The sequence below is a fragment of the Rhinopithecus bieti genome, unplaced genomic scaffold, assembly GCF_001698545.2.
Source record: "Rhinopithecus bieti isolate Rb0 unplaced genomic scaffold, ASM169854v2 scaffold_38833, whole genome shotgun sequence".
Lineage (NCBI taxonomy): Eukaryota > Metazoa > Chordata > Mammalia > Primates > Cercopithecidae > Rhinopithecus > Rhinopithecus bieti.
In genome coordinates, this window is record NW_016816114.1 from 877934 (window position 1) to 893043 (window position 15110).

The following is a 15110-nucleotide window of genomic DNA, read 5'->3' on the forward strand; positions in this document are numbered from 1 at the left end:
CTCAGGTGACGGGTGCACCAAAATCTCAGAAACCACCACTAAAAAACTTATTCATGTAACCCCAAACCACCTGTACTCCCCAAACTATTGAAATAAGAATAAAAATTATATATATGATATTATGTATTATATATAATATATAAATTATATATACATTATATATATATATATATAATTTGTGTGTGTGTGTGCACGTGTGTGTGTGTGTATCAATCAGAGTTGGAAATCATGTAAAGAGGGAGACCCAAGTGTACCCAGTCCAGACACATCCCTTCTTTTCCTTTGTGTACTGGGAAGGACCACTCAATACACGAAGATTAGACATAGATATCAGCAAAGTAAGTGGTTTTTTTTGCCATGATTTCAGAAGGACCCCAGGGCACCTTCTGTCAGAGTCTCCCCAAAGGCTCTGACAAAGTGCCCAAAATATTGTTTTGATTTTTGAATCCCTTTTGTGCTTAGCCACAATGCACATATCCCTTGAGTACAATATATAAAACTGTTAGCTGGTATCTACACCCCTGATTTAAATTAAATTCTAACTAGGAATGGCTTGAAAAGGAATTAATAATGGAACAGAGCAACTTTGAAAAGATGAAGGGACAGTGTGAAACTTGCAATATTGAGGTAGGGCAAGATATCACAGGAGAGGGTATGCCTCTGTTCTCTAGTTCCTCTTCTCTTCCTTAACTCTTTCTATTTCTACAATAATCATTTATTTAGCATCTACTCTGGGCCGTAAAATGTATTCAAACACTTAACACAATCCTAGATAAGCAGAAAGAGCTCAGAGAGGTTTTTTTAAAGTGTTACATACCAAGCAAAACAGGTGAGAAGAAATGAAGGTGTCTTAATCAGCATTAAGTCCAAAAAAATTAAGTCCACAAATTTGCTAAATACCTACTCTGTATAAGACATTGAGAGCAGAGCAATTATAGAGCTCTGGGAGCAGAGACAACGGGGTTGTGATGGCTGCAAACTCACAGGCTGCATCTCCAGTCAATAATGACAGAGAAGTCGCCAGGTACAGAGAGAGAAAAAAAATCATTCTTGACTTACATTTTCAAATTCTCCAGGATAACAGAGTCATCAAAGAAAGGTATCAAAAACAAGCAACAAACAGAAAATCTGAAAACATTTAACTCTAAATTCCAGGTTAGTTCCATTAGAAACAACATCCTTTCATTGAAGTTTTCTTCAAATACATGGTTTCCCTCCTTAAAAATGTAAAGTGAATTGCTCCAGATGACATTACCATAATCTCCAGTGGAAGCACCTTCAGCCAACCACTTAGTTTATCCTTAGCCAATGGTATCTTTTTCCAAATATATTATTCTAGAGACCCTGGGGGCTCCGAGAAAGCCAAGAAGGATTTATCACTAACCAACATGCCTTCTGAAAGCTCCACCAGAACCACCAGAACCACCAGAACAGGCCCACAGAAATCTGACTGCAAGGAAAAGATATCTTTTGTTTAGTTAACCATTACAGGAAGAAAAGTTAGTGTGTCTCTCCAGGCACAGAGCCGTGAGAAGGCAGAAGAAGGGAAAGCAGAGGTATCTAGCCACTATTGCATCTTTATTTTTCTTCCCATTCACTTGTGTATCCTGGGTGAATACCAACATTGTCTTCCTTCCATCATGTGTCAAAGACCTTGCATACAATGGGATGGGACTAGGTAAGGCAGCACATTTAACAGTTTTACTGTGAAAGTCAACGAATCACAGTGCACATTTAGGAGGATGTTAAAAATGTGGTTTCAACCGGGCATGAAAATAAAATTGATGTAGAATTCCAACATAAGGCATCAGATAAAATATGATGATTTGCTAGAGGAAGTATCAAAGAACACCCTCACTGGTTTCAAGAAGATATAAAGGTCAAGGGAATGGAGGAAAGGGGGCCCGTGAATATATATATATATACATATAGTGAGAACAGGCTTCAGTGAATCCAAACGGGTATCTTAACATGTGTTCTCTATGCACAAAGTCATCATAGACTTCCTACCAGGAATGCAGAAGGTATTAGAGGCAGGAGAGGGCCCCTGCTTCAGAGAGAGACTAGACTCTCAGAGTTTGTCAAGTAAAAGATGGATGATCATTTTGCACAACACATAGGTGGGCCAAGGGGGAGAGAGCACTGTCCTGGAGACATCTGAAGTCCTCCCCAAGGAGACTTCCGGGAGACAAGAAATTTCCACATGGAATAGAGTAACGGGGGAAACAGCCTGTTCGTGAACAGAATGCTTCACTGGCTTTTCCCATAGGTGCTGTAGGAGATGTTTTGCAGTTTCAGGACCAGAAATCTCCAAAGAACCCAGAAAATACTTCACGAGGGAGGAAGTCAGCTTAAATATTTACCAGTCCCAGGGGGCACAAAGTCACTGAGCCACGCAATAACTGCCTCATCCTCTATTACTACTATCCTGGTAGGGTCTAGGACTATGGAAAGCAGCTCGCACATCAGAAGATGATGAGGGGGGCACAGACAGCCAAAGGCAGACAGCCACCAAGTCAAAGCTGTATCTGAGAAAAAGAAACAAATGCTTAACTTTGAATGAGGTTTGAAACATCAGTAAGCGTTTTAGATGAAATGTTTAAAATGTTGGAACTGAGACTGTGTTTTGTCTCTTAATAAGCCACCAGAGTTTTTACTACCTTTCAGTGAAAAGAAAATACCCTAGGAACTGTCCACGTTTTTGTGTGGGAGGAAGAAGAAAAGATTCCCTCCACATATCCCCTGCCAAAAAACAAGCAAACAAACAAACAAAACCCTCAAAACTCAAAGGAACAGTGATGACAAAAATAAAGCTGAATTTTAATTGTATTATGAGTTGCGATTCTTTAATATATTAATGACATGGCCAAATAAATACGATGGTGACTAAGTCCTATAACAGGAATTTTGCCTGCAAAGAGTTCACAATGGGGGCTGCCCTGGCATAATCTGTTTTTCAAAGCAGATTAATAACAAGAAAATATACGCTTTGGGGTAGTTCACACCTGGCTTTGAATTCCAGCTGCTCCACACACTAACTAGAGACCAATGCCTAACTACTTAGCATCTCAGTTTTCACCTGTAAAAGGAGATAATATAAATGACCTTAAAAGAATGTCAGGAGGATTTTTAAAAGGCATATAAAACACATAGCATCCTTCTTGACCCATAAGATCTCAAAAAGTAGTGGGAGAACATCACCAACAAGATGCTGATATGGCTAGTACCCTGAGAAATGAATATTGCCATTAAATATCCCCATTATAAAAGTTACAACAAAAGACTATTTAACAGAAAGAACCGATGATCCCTAAATTACTTATGTCTCATACTCATCTTTCTTAGTCTTTAAAAAAATTATCCCTCAACTCACTGCAGTATTTTTTATTTCTTGAACAATAAGTACCATATAATACAGTATTTAATCACCTCATTTCTTATGCTTTAATTGCCTTATTGTGCAAAGGCTTATTTCCCAAATTATACTGTAATGGCTCATCAAAGACAGGACAGGCAATAACATTTTGGAATATTTACTAGAATGTTTTAGACTGTCAACAAATATAGACAGAATTGAACAGAAATGACTTAAATTTTAAAATTCATTATTGTGTAAAAATACAGACTATTCTTGCTCTCTAAGCACAAACATTAACATGGCAGTCTCTACAATGTTGTCTTCAACAGGAAAACACTCTCATGGTTAAAGCAGAAAGACTTCTGGATACATGCAAAGTATCCTCTAACTGATAAAGAACTTCCTTTGGCCTTGAAGTGGGTCCCACACATTACAAAGACAGGCAGGTAGAGAGCAAACTTCCTCACACAATTCTTCAAGTTGAGTTTCAACATGGAATCTCATTGAGTCTGCCAATGGCATTTTGAAAAGAATTTCATTAAACGTTGCTAACATGTCATAAGCTCCCTTAAATGGAAGGGTAATGGCTCATAACATTTGTAAGCTTTTTAATTTCATGGAATATGAGCAGCATAATCAGGATCTCTTAAAGTCAATCAACTGTGCCAAGTGGGACTACCTACCTTTGCTTTGTTTCTATTTTGCTTGTGGGTATACCCCATGAACCAAGAAGCAGAGAGCCCCGGTATCATTCTTTAAGGCTAACATTGGTGTGTGATATTCTGAAAAAAATCTCTGACAAAACCAGCTGCATTTGCATGTGTGGGTTGAACAAGAACCTCTTGGGAAATGGCTTTTGGCTTCTGGAAAAGAGAGATTTTTATTTTAATTGGCTTCAGCTCAGAAGGTACAATTTTGGCAGAATTCAAAATGAGTCAACTGAGCATTGCAACTGGAATTAATAAATGGAGATGAATATATGGAATCTTATTTATATTTTTAACAACATAGGAGTATCCAAACTACCAATCCGTTGATACTTATCTCAGGGTTTTCTTCTATTATGAAGCCTCTAGTAATAATAGTGGTCATTTATAGTGAGTTAAGTGGCAGACACTGTTGCAGGCACCCTGTATATGTTTAATTTAACAACTCTATTAGTTACCCACATTACGGATAGAGAAACTGAGGTACTAAGATGTCAAGTGATATGCCTCCTGTTACAAAGCTAGTGAGAAGCAAAGCCAAGCTTCACATGCGGTTTTGTCTGACTTTAAATTACATGTACTTTGCTACTATGCTATATTGCCCTCACAAGCACCTTGATGCAAGTCTTCCCATGGGAAGGAAGATATCCACAGAAAGCATTTCCACATGGGAATGGGGGAGGACCTTCTTGCATGGCTGAAGGCTATGGAGTTAAACAGAGAGAACTCATGCCACAATCAAGAGATGAAATACCCATCAAAGTTAGAGAAGCAGAAGAGAGTATAAAGAATCAGGATATGGCAAGGCCATGAACAAAAGGATGATTTGGAAGTGAGAAAGGCTGAGGGTAGATCAGGAAATGGCAAAACAAACAAACAAACAAAAAAAAACAACAACAAAAAAAACTGGGCTAGGGCAAGCCGTTAGAGGCCTAAGACTGTGAACACATGGAAAGTCTAGATTTCCACCTTTGTACATTGCTGAATGCATAATGTGGGGGCGTGTCTGGCAGCTCCATGGAGCTGAGTAGGACCAATTTCTTCATGTAAATCTGCATGCCAAAATAAAAAAAAAAAAAAAAAAAAACACAGAATGATGTCCATACAGATGGTGTTCAAATATACTGTCTGTATTTAATTATAATTCATACAAATGATCAGGAAAACTCTTATTCCCTAGGCTGCCATTAATGAATACTGACCAAAAAACCCACACAAATTTATAGGGTTACACTGATTGACATGCATGCCTACCACAACATTTGAAGGAAACAAAAAGAAAAGTCTGCATCCTAAAAGAGGAAAGAAAACTTTGTCCAAGAACATTTACTGTACATGTGGGGGCAGTGGGCTTTTAACTGTACTCTGAGTATACTACTTTAATAAGAAATGAAGGAACAGTTCAAAGAATGAGAATCATTGTGGGTTCTTGTACTTATTATTTATGAGAAGAATTTTATAAGGCAAGATGAATTTAGAATGAAGACCATCCTTTCTCTGAGGGAAGTCCCCGAGGTAGTTAAGCCCTAAGGCATCCATTATACATAATAAATTAACATCTCCGTTATGCATCTAGAGTGGCACAGGTATTTGGACAACTGGAAGACCTAAGAAAAGAGTCACTCTTACTTTCTATGTTCTGTAGTTAGATAAGGAATCAGAGATAAGAAAGGCCAAGCCTTTGGAAATTTAGAATTTGTGTAAGTTTTTATTTTCTCCTATTTATTTCATTTTGCTCAACTCTGAGAAACCAGTAGAGCACTTACACATTTAAAAATTTGCAGTAATAAAACTTATAGTCTGGGGTTCTAGATGAAAACATATCTATAGAGCATATTATCCTTAGAATATCCTGGCATGTTTTCCTGAGTCAGGGACTAAATTCACACATGGGTCCTTGATTATTTCCAAGTAGATACTATAATGCAATTCTAACAAAAGGTATGGACAGAGAGAAGTAACAGCATAGTAGGAGATGGTACAATTCAGGAGATCTGCAGTTTGAGTGGAGAAAAAATGGACTCCATAGGAAACTGTGACTACACGAAGAAAAACTACAGTACAAAAGCCATCAGAGGGGGTGTGAGGAACGATCAGAGAAACCACAATTGGTAGAGAAAGGAAATAACATGGTCTCCTCTTCATGAAACTGGCAAGCATCCTGCATGGCTACTGAGAAAGCAAGTCAGGTAAGCAGCACAGGCCAACCTGTAACTACTGTCTACTATTCCAAGATAGGATGGCATTTCAGGTTAGGATAGGGTGTGAGAATCAACCTGGGTTGGAGTCTTAGATGTATGTTCTTTCTATGTCTTTCTAAGCCTTTGACTGTTCATCTCTAAATAGAAGATCAAAGTGATAGAGCCTTTATAAGGTCACTATAAGAAATAAACAAGATAGGCTGGGCTTGGTGGCGCATGCCTGTAATCCCAGCACTTCAGGAGGCCAAGGCTGGTGGATCACAAGGTCAGGAAATCGAGATCGTTCTGGCTAACATGGTAAAACCCTGTCTCAACTAAAAAAATTCAAAAAATTAACTAGGCTTGGTGGCGGGTGCCTGTGATCCCAGCTACTCGGGAGGCTGAGGCAGAAGAATGGCGTGAACCTGGGAGGCAGAGCTTGCAGGGAGTCAAGATCATGCCACTGCTCTCCAGCCTGGGCAACAAGAGCAAGACTCCATCTCAAAAAAATAAATAAATAAAATAAACAAGATAATGTTACATTAGCACTGCATCTGTTAGCTATTACAATGTAAGGCTCTAATCACATAGTATTTGGATTCAAATTCAGCAAACATTTATGAGCAATCACGATAGGCTGGGCCCTCTGCAAAGTACTTTCACATTTAGCAGTTCATTCAATCTCTGCAGCAGCAAATATTTTAATATGTATTCAAGTTACAGATATTCAATATTAGAACAGCAAAACCCTGCAGACACTTAAGAACACCTTAAAATTTCCCAAACATTCCTCATTTCCTGACAGTGATTTGCTAGTATCTCAAGAACAGAACAGTTTTAGTGTCTATACCTTTTTTATTTTTACTTTTTGAGACAAAGTTTCGTTCTTATTGCCCAGGTTGGAGTGCAATGGCGCAATCTCGGTTCCCTGCAACCTCTGCCTCCTGGGTTCAAGTGATTCTCCTGCCTCAGCCTCCCGAGTAGCTGGGATTATAGAAGCCTGTCACCATGTCCGGCTAATTTTTTGTATTTTTAGTAGAGACAGGGTTTCACCATGTTGGCCAGGCTGGTCTCAAACTCCCAACCTCAGGTGATCTGCCCGCCTTGGCCTCCCAGCGTGCTGGGATTACAGGCATGAGCCACTGTGCCCAGCCCATGTCCATACATTTATAGTCTTTTTTTTCCCCCATTACTTAGCTGAGCCTCAGTGGTTCTCCTGGACATTAGATTTATGTATAAAGCTATGCATATAAGATTATGGCTACCATATTTTGCGGGCAATTTAAGGTTTTTTTCAAAAGAAATTTTAAGAATTGATTCTTTGTCATATGGGTCAATTTTAAAAACTGACATGTGAAGCTTTACCATATAATCAGTGTTGCTGGATCCCACAGGATCACTGATCCTGTGATGTGTTGTGTGGAGAGAACTCTGCCAAAAAAAAAACTTCCCAGTATCTTCACCCAGAGAAAGAAGGCAATTTACTTTACCATCTACCACTGCATTGGGGTCAGTCATCTTCTTATACTTTATGTAACATCTATCATAATGCTGTCAAATCCTGTTTTCTTTATACTTCCTGTACATTTCTGTTTTAGTCCATCTGTTTCTTGTTATAACCACAACAAAAAAAATCTCCAGCCTGGGTAATTTACAGACAATAGAAATTAACTTTCTCATAGTCCTAGAGGCTACAAAGTCTAAGATCATGGTGCCAGCAGGTTGGGTTGTCTGGTTAGGGCTGTTCTTTGCTACTAAGATGTTGCATTGTTGCTGCATCCTCCAAGGGAGGAACACTATGTTCTCACATGACAGAAGAGGAGACAGGAGAGGCTAAAAATGACAAACACTGCATGAAACCTCTGTCATAAGGGCATTAATCCCATTCGTGGGGAGGAGCCCTCATGACTTCATCAATTCCTAAAGGCCCTGCCTCTTAATACTATCACATAGATCATTAAGTTTTAACACATGAATTTTGGAGGGGACACATTCAAACCACAGCACTCCCTAACCCGAGTTTTCTAAGATATGATGAGGAAGAAAGAAATTATTTGTTATTTAGTAAGCTCTTTGTAGCAGCAATAGAAATAAAGCATGGCGGCTGGGCACAGTGGCTCACGTCTGTAATCCCAGCACTTTGGGAGGCCAAGATGGGTAGATCACAAGGTCAGGAGTTCAAGACTAGCCTGGCCAACATGGAGAAACCCATCTCTACTAAAAAATACAAAAATTAGCCGGGCATGGTGGTGCATGCCTGTAATCCTAGCTACTCAAGAGGCTGAGGCAGAACAGTTGCTTGAACCAGGGGGGTGGAAGTTGCAGTGAGCCAAGATTGTGCCACTGTACTCCAACCTGGGCAACAGAGAGAGAGTCCATCTGGTGGCAAGGGGGAAGGAAAAGAAAAGAAAAAAAGAAATAAAGCATGGCGGTGAACCTCACATCTCAGAAAATTCACATGGCAAGACAACACAAAAAATTATTGAGAATGCTAAGAAATAAGTGAAAGACATTGGCTTGTTAGCAACTGAAGTCAGCAATAAATATGGGAACTATACATTCATCCAATAATATAAATACCTATACATTAATGATTTAAAAATAAACTCAACTTCATTTCACATCTCTTAATGAGCTACCACCTAAGGATAATTAATCTTTCCATAAATATTCCTCTCATATTTTTAAACATAACTGTTGAGCTTTAACTGAGGGCTAGAACCAATCTACACAGCTTGATGGTGGAAAACTTCAATTATTGTACCATCTGTACTTGTCTTTTACTGGAGAGTGATGCTACTTTTTATTTTCAGGACTCTGATGTTGCAAAATGGAAGCTGTGGCTTACAAGGTTGAGAAATCCACCTTATTTATTGCACCAAGCAGGAAGAAAACATGGCAGTCTGCTTAACTCATTCTTTCAACATGGTGGTTTTTGTCACTCTCTTCTTCCTCTTCCCCCTCCAATATGCAACAAGTGCATCTGTGAAATATTTATCAATCTTAAAAGCCTCATTTACTTTGCAGACCATTTGATATTTGCTTAGAGGAAGAATTATTGCTAATAAAAACAGAATCATTCATGGAAATGCAAAGTCCCACTCTCATAATTTAGGCCACTGCCATTTAAAACATCACGGGTAATAATTTACAGAGTGCTGCATCAAAAGGTTACACTTAGCTGCTGATAGAGATCACAAAATCAAAGTAACAGTATATGTTTATAATTTCATACGCACAAAAAAGTTTTTTCAGCTTCTGAAACTGTGTCTCCTGAAAAATTAGTGTTTTTGACAAGGAACACGTTTTTTAAAATTAAGACTAACAGCGTAACATATTCATAGCAATGACAGAGCACTGGGTACAGCCAGAGTTGCCAGAAGATGAATATGTTAGGACTGAAGCATTAAGAAATAAAGCATTTTTGGCCGGGCGCGGTGGCTCAAGCCTATAATCCCAGCACTTTGGGAGGCCGAGACGGGCGAAACAAAGTCCAGGAGATGAGAACCAATCCTGGCTAACATGGTGAAGACACCCGTCCTCGTACAAAAACTACAAAAAAAAACTACCGGAGCCCGAGGTGGCCGGCGTCTGTAGCCCAGGCTTACGCCGGGAGGCTGAGGCAGGAGAATAGCGTGAACCCAGGAGGGCGGAGCTCAGTGAGCTGAGATCGCGGCCACAAGCGCAAACTCCTCCCAGCCTGGGCTGAACAGAGCGAGACCTCCCCGTCCAAAAAAAAAAAAAAAAAAAAAAAAAAAAAAAAAAAAAAAAAAAAAAGAAATAAAGCATTTTTTTACAGGCAACATTTTTTTTCCAACAATATAGGAGGGAAGAAAACAAAGGTTTTAAAACCATATGACCATATTAAAACATGTGCCTTTATTATCATTATTATTTTTATTTTTGAGACAGAATCTCACTCTGTTGCCAGGCTGGAGTGCTGTGGCGTGATTTCAGCTCACTGCAACCTCTGCCTCCCAGGTTCATGCGATTCTCCTGCCTCAGCCTCCTGAGTACCTGGGACACGCCACCACGCCCAGCTAATTTTTGTATTTTCAGTAGAGACAGGTTTTCACCATGTTGGCCAGGATGGTCTCGATCTCTTGACCTTGTTATCCACCCGCCTCAGCCTCCCAAAGTGCTGGGATTACAGGTGTGAGCCAGTGCACCCGGCGCATGTTCCTTTCTTAAGGCTACTTGCCCTCCATTATTCTCCTCAAGTGTACTCAGCAGTTACTACTGTCTGTGGGAATGCCTCCTAATCTAGGTAGGAATCTTCTTACTGCTAAAGGAACAAACCAAGCTACAGTGGACTCTGGTACGCATTTCTTTCTCATAAATGCAATTTATGAAATAAGCAAGAAACAGTCTCAGCACCAACTAGTCATTTTAGGCAGTTGGGATGTTCTTGAAATCAAAAGTATTAGATGATGCTGAAATGTCACAGTGATGATGATGAGAAACCCAAAGGTTTGAAGGACTGGAAATGCTAATTTTGTTCTATTAAAATGTCCTATCTATAACACACAGCTCAACACTTAGGAGCTCTCATTAGCTTATGAATGGCATGAATCAAGGCATATAGGAGGTTAAAGCTGCAGAGTAGGTAAAGATGAACCTTATTACCTTTAGTCCACTCTTAGCTCTTCCACCTAAAGTCTATTCTTATTCCCTCACGGCCTCACACCACATAGTTGCTCGTGTCACTGTCTACATAGTTGAATTCTTAGTATGCAGCTAATACAGATAATTAATAAATGTATAAGATCCTTTTGAAGAGATGCTTGTCTCTCCAAAAGCTTCTTACAGAATCTTTGAGTGAGAAAGATCCTAAGAGAACATGCATTCATTCAAACAATTTGCTTTCCTATCATGTGACAGGAACTAAGGATACAGTGGCAAACAAAGACAATAGTATTAATAAATGCTAAAAATATATATTATTATTTTCAAATATTATACAGTGTTCTGTATCCAATGCACTATTCTATAAACCTTACATAAATTATCTCTTATAATCCCATAATAAGCTTATGAAGTAGTGCTATTATTATGCCAATTTTTCAGAGGAGTAAAGTGAGGCACAGAAAAGGTCAAGTAACTTGCTTAAAGTTACAAGGCTAGTAAATTGCAGAGCAAAGATTCAAACTCAGGAAGTTGGTGTTCCAGATCCTGCTCCCAAATACCACATAGTACTGCCTTTCTCCATCTCTGCTGTCATGGAGTTTACATAGCAATAGTGGAAACAAACAAACAGGTAAATGTAAAAATATATAATTACATGATACATATGTAATCTGATATGATACAATATAACAAGATAAAGCCACTGGGTCAGAGATGTATTTCAGATAAGGGAAGGTCTTCATGAGAAAATGGCATTGAAACAGAGACCTGGAAAAAATGAGGCTAGTTTTTGATCCAGTCTGATCATTTTTAAACTGTCGTCTGTGGAATCCCAGCAAGAGACTCAGCCCCCTGTTGCTGGTGACAGGAAGACTGGCTGGGTAGGACAACAGGTGCAGGACCATCTCCTGGTCAACCACAGCAGCTCAGTTTCCAACTGGTTTGGATTTGGGGGTTCAAAGTAAAATTAGACTTAAAAATATTTCATGATTTTTTTAAAAAAGCTACAGAAAATCATTGATTATATCCAACTTCTTTCACAAATAGATAGTTCACAGATAAAGAAACTAGACATGAAGAGAAGTAACTTGCTCAAGGGCTCACTTAGACGGTGATCAGTAGAACAATGAGAAGAGAAGCCAGATTCCCTGACTTTGAATCTAGTCTACTTTCTATAACACTGGGCTGCTAGTTTTAACTCCCTCCATCATCCGGGACATTTTAAACAAATCTCTGGAAAGTACAGATAGAAGGTTTCATCTAACACTGTCTCTCTCTTTCAAAAATTCACAGCCAATCTCCAGGTTTAGTAAGAGCAAACTCCTGGGATGCTATGGACTCCCCTTATATTCTATTAGCTTGTCCTCATCTTTGCCTCCAATTATAGTTTATGTTTTTTTCTGATCTTAACCCATTACACCTTTTGTGACTATGTTGCTGTATGTACTTCTTATAAGTTACTTCCAATCCTTTGGGGAAATGTGTTTGTACATCAGTGAAAGGAGTGTTTACAGTATGAGTCTGCTTGAATAAAAATTACTGAGAGATCCAGAAGCCTTCAAATAAATGAGATTCTAACGATGGACCCTTCTGTACCACGATAGGCAATGAGGAAGAATTTGAGGAATCTTACCTGTCCAGTGGCCCTCAGCTCATACAATTAGACATTCTCAGGCTCCTTTGAAGTTTGAAGACACTTCTCCTACCAGAACTGTGGCTGACACAGTTATAGCTGAGATCTGACCAAAGTCCTCAGTAACTCTTACATTTCTAGTATAAGCTTCATTTAAGAAAAGCATGCACAGTCAATTTATTCCCATCAGCCGTTAATTGTACTGCAACCAAAAGCCTCTGAATATCTATCTCTGTTTTCCAGAATAAACTGACAATAGTATTACATGTTGAACTATTCAAAGTTTATGCGTCTGTTTAAAAAAAATGTAAGCAGCTGGTTCACATTATTGTCCACAATAAGTTATAACAGGAAAACAGACAGATACATTTGGGGAATGGCAACTGGCTTCATAGTACAGATGGGCTTATAGATGAACCTTCCAATTTTTAATAATATCCATAATTTATGTGTGAGCAAAGAAATGCAAAGAGGCCTAATGCACCCTTCTGACTTAGTACAAATCACTTTTATTTACTCAGGCAATACTTCACGGTCCAGTTAACTTCTTAATTAAATAGAGCAAGATGCTCATGTTCCATGCAAGTGGCATGGAAAATACTGTTTTGTGTGCAGTATGTTCACTTGGGAGTTGGAGCTGCTTTGCTTACTGAGAAGCCATCATAGCCTTCATTTTGTTTCTAAACTAACCAGAGACATGACTTTGCTCCTTGCAACTAATTTATCAATGGAACCTATTCAGACTGTGTGTCTGCCATCCCATGATAGTTTTTTTTTTTTTTTCCTCATAAACAGCACTCAGAATCCAAATCTTCACACTTTCTCATCTTTATCTCCCTCCTTCCCCAGCTTAGGTTCTTTAGTGGTTAGAGGAACAAAAAGGAAGCACGTCTTAGGAGACTCCGAGTAGAGAATGGCTGTAAAGGGCCATACTTCAGACTCTAGAAATTCTAAGACAACTACTATCTGCCATTGAACTTGCATACAATTTCAAAACCAAGAAGAACAAAACTAGAGGAATCACATGTCCTGATTACAAATTACATTACAAAGCTATTGAAATCAAAGCAGTATGGTACTAACAAAAACAATCAAAAAACAGATACATAGATAAATTGAACACAATAGAAAGCCCAGAAATAAACCCACAGATACAGTCAACTAATTTTCAACAAAATTGCCAAAATATGTGATGGGTAAAACATAATCTCTTCAATAAATGGTGCTGGGAAACAGGATAGCCACATCCACAAAAATGAAATTGAATCCTTATTTTATACTATACACAAAAATCAACTTGAAATGGGTTAGAGGCTTAATAAGCATAAGACCAGAAACAGTAAACCTACTAGAGGAAAACATAGGGGCAAAGCTCTATGACATTGGTCTTGGAAATGAATTTTTTCTTATATGAGCCAAAAGCATAGGAATCAAAAGCAAAATTAAGCAAACAAGTAGGGCTACATTAAACTAAAAGTTTTCCATACAATAATAAAAAAAAATGAAAAGGCAATCTATGGAAAGTGAGAACGTATTTGCAAACTACCTTGCTGATAATGGATTAATAATAAAACTATATAAAGAACTCATGCAACTCAAGAGCATAAAACTAAATAACCCAAATTTAAAAATTGGCAAATAACCTGAATAAATCTTTTTCCAAAGAAGGCATACAACTGACCAAGAAGTATATGAAAAGGTATTCAACAGTACTAATCATCAGGGAAATGCAAATCAAAACCACAATTGGTTACGACCTCACCCTTTTTAGAATGGCTGTTGTCAAAAAGATGAAAGATAACAAATGTTGGCAAGGATGTAGAGAAAAGAGGACCTTTATGTATTGTTGGTTGAAATGTAAATTGGTAGAGCCATTATGGAAAACTGCAAGGAGCTTCCCCCCAAAAAATTAAAATAGAACTACCATAGGATACAGTCATCCCACTTCTCGGTATATATCCAACAGAAAGAAAATCATTATCTCAAAGAGGTATCTGCATCCCCATGTTCACTGTAGCATTATTCACAATAGCCAAGATATGAATTCAATCTAAGAGTCAAATGACAGATGAATGAGCAAAGAAAATATGGTATATATACACAATGGAATACTATTTAGCCTCAAAAGAGGAAATCTTGTCATTTTTAACAACATGGATGAACCCGGAGAACATTAAGCTAAGTGAAATCAGCCAGTCACAGAAAGGTAAATACTGCATAATCTCACTTTTACGTAGAATTTTAAAAAGTCAAACACAGAAACAGTGAGTAGAAGGGTTGTTAGTAAGGGTGGGAGTAGGGTAGGTGAAACAAGATGTTCATCAAAGAATACACACTTTCATTTATAACATGAATAAATTCTGGAGACCTAATATACAACATGGTGACTATAGTTAATAATCATGTATTATATACCTGAAATTTGTTAAGAAAGTAGACCTTAGGTATTCTCACCACATGCATGAAATAAGGTAGTTATGTGAGGTGATGAATATGTTAATTAACTTATGTTAGTCATTTCATGATGTATATTAAAACATCATTAAGTTTGTACACCTTAAATATATACAATTTTTACCTGTCAATTATATCTCAATAAAGCAGTA

At 38.2% G+C, this 15110-nt stretch overlaps 1 protein-coding gene across 1 annotated transcript in view; it reads right to left on the reverse strand.

Moving 5' to 3' along the window:
• The window catches only part of SGCD (sarcoglycan delta), a 249246-nt gene that overhangs the window by 213183 nt on the left and 20953 nt on the right, over window positions 1-15110 (reverse strand).